Source organism: Myxocyprinus asiaticus, unplaced genomic scaffold, assembly GCF_019703515.2.
Source record: "Myxocyprinus asiaticus isolate MX2 ecotype Aquarium Trade unplaced genomic scaffold, UBuf_Myxa_2 HiC_scaffold_65, whole genome shotgun sequence".
Lineage (NCBI taxonomy): Eukaryota > Metazoa > Chordata > Actinopteri > Cypriniformes > Catostomidae > Myxocyprinus > Myxocyprinus asiaticus.
In genome coordinates this window covers 53175-55997 of record NW_026249815.1, presented here as the reverse complement: position 1 = coordinate 55997, position 2823 = coordinate 53175, and the positions used below count along the sequence as shown (strand labels likewise).

The following is a 2823-nucleotide window of genomic DNA, read 5'->3' as shown; positions in this document are numbered from 1 at the left end:
GCCTCTCTCTCTCTAGACCCATTGCAGTTTGCTTACCACAACAACCGCTCCACTGATGATGTCATTGCATCTACACTACACACTGCTCTCTCCCACCTGGAAAAAAAGAACACTTATGTGAGAATGCTGTTTGTAGACTACATCTCAGCATTCAACACCATAGTGCCCTCCAAGCTAGATGAGAAACTCCAGGCTCTGGGCTTAAACAGCTCGCTGTGCAGCTGGATCCTGGACTTCCTGTCAAGCAGACGCCATGTGGTTAGAATAGGCAGCACCATCTCCTCATCACTGACCCTCAACACTGGAGCCCCGCAGGGCTGTGTTCTCAGCCCACTACTGTATTCCTTGTACACACATGACTGTGTGGCAACACATAGCTCCAATGCCATCATTAAGTTTGCTGATGATACGACGGTGGTAGGTCTGATCACTGACAATGATGAAACAGCCTACAGAGAGGAGGTGCACACTCTGACACACTGGTGTCAAGAGCACAACCTCTCCCTCAACGTCAGTAAGACAAAGGAGCTTGTGGTGGACTTCAAAAGAAAAGACAGAGAACACAGTCCCATCACCATCAATGGAGCACCAGTGGAGAGAGTCAGCAACTTCAAGTTCCTGGGTGTCCACATCACTGAGGAACTCACATGGTCCATCCACTCTGAAGTCGTTGTGAAGAAGGCTCATCAGCACCTCTTCTTCCTGAGACGGCTGAGGAAGTTTGGAATGAACCGCCACATCCTCACACGGTTCTACACCTGCACCTGTAGAGAGAATCCTGACTGGCTGCATCTCCGCCTGGTACGGCAATAGCACAGCCCACAACCGCAAAGCACTGCAAAGGGTGGTGCGAACTGCCAGACACATCATCGGAGGTGAGCTTCCCTCCCTCCAGGAAATATATACAAGGCGGTGTGTGAAAAAAGCTCGGAGGATCATCAGAGACTCCAGCCACCCGAGCCATGGGCTGTTCTCACTGCTACCATCAGACAGGTGGTATCGCAGCATCAGTACCCGCACCAGCCGACTCCATGATAGCTTCTTCCCCCAAGCAATCAGACTCTTGATCTCCCACGATCAAAATACATCAGCACTGCACTTTATTACTCTTATATCTCACACCGGACTGTCATAAATTATATTATATTATTATTATATTATATTCTCTCTTAACAACCTACTATCAACCGACAGCCTGAATGTCAATACAGTACAATACAACATACTGTACATTCTATATATACTACTATATAACTTTTTATTTTTTTATTTTTATTGAATAATGTGTGTTTATATTGTGTGTATTGTATACTGTACAGTGTATGTTATTATTTGTATATTGTTGTGTGTAATTATGTGTATATTAGACTTTAAATTGTGCTGTGTTAATTTGATGTTATTGTAAATTGGTACATGTCTCATCACTGTCACAACTGCTATGTTGATCGGCACTGCACCCAAGAATTTCACACACCATTGCACTTGTGTATATGGCTGTGTGACAACAAAAGTGATTGGAAGTTTCTGAGATGCACAACACACTACAAAGGCACTGCTGGGATTTGAACCCAGGATCTCCTGTTTACTAGACAGGCGCTTTAACCAACTAAGCCACAGCACCACCCTCAGCAAAGTCTCCATGGGAGGGTGACTCCGAGGAGCAAAATATCCAGAAGAGAGGTCATCGGATCAAGGAATAAGCCATGCTATTGACAGCATGAATGTATTTGTTTGAGAAAAGAGTTTTGGTGGTCAGATAGCCTTGTCCTTTTTGGCCAAGTGTGCTCAACAAAATGACAAATGCTGCAACTGGAACCCACAACATTTAATGGCCAAATTTGGCAAACTAGAAGTCCAACGCAAGGAGCTTGTGGTGGACTTCATAAGAAAAGACAGAGAACACAGCCCCATCACCATTAATCGAGCACCAGTGGAGAGAGTCAGCAGCTTCAAGTTCCTCGGTGTCCACATCACTGAGGAACTCACATGGTCCGTCCACACTGAGGCCGTTGTGAAGAGTGTTCACAAGCACCTCTTTTCTTGAGACGGCTGAGGAAGTTTGTGTAGGGCTTTACTGGTTGTTTAGGTCAGTGTTACTATCAGAAATAATTAATAATTATTTCTTTAGTTATTAATTAATATTTAAATTAATTAATTGAATCTAACTCATTAAAACCTCATATGGGGCTCCAGTAAATGTAGTGTGCTACGTTTAGGAGCAAGTTTGGTTATTAGCAATAATTAATAATTATCAAAGATAATTATTAATCATTAAAATCAATAGAACATTGATGAGAATGAACGTTAGCTTTTTTTTAATCCTTTAAATCAACAATTATCAAAGATAATCGTTAATTGTTAACATTGATGAAACATTAATTAAAATTAACACTAGCTTATTGATCATTCAAATTCAACAATCATCAAAGATAATTATCAATTATCAAAAATCAATAGAAAATTAATAAGGATTAACATTGACGGGGCACCACCCTGGAATCAGGGGCTAATAACCAGATAGTAAAACAGTCTCAATATTAGATTGTTTTCTCAGGAAAATCGACATCCGAAGAATATCGATTTTCGGGGAAAAAAACAATGAATGAAGGCTTGAATCCAAGCACTGACATTCCGTCAGCATGACACAGGTGTATGCAAAACAAACCAAAACACTTATCTTTGCAATATAAACAAAGTTTATTTATGCAGTAATATCAGTTAATAATTAATACAATGCAGTCAATAAACTTCCGACTTACAACTACAAACTAAACAGTGATATGATTAAATATGGAAATAAAAATAATCCTATAACACATTAGG

General features: G+C 40.8%; 1 non-coding gene across 1 annotated transcript; it reads right to left on the bottom strand.

The window, feature by feature from the left end:
* Positions 1–1547: 1547 nt before the first annotated feature.
* trnat-agu (transfer RNA threonine (anticodon AGU)) lies at positions 1548–1621 on the bottom strand. The gene has a single exon. It is a non-coding gene; the product is annotated as a tRNA-Thr (tRNA).
* Positions 1622–2823: the final 1202 nt, after the last annotated feature.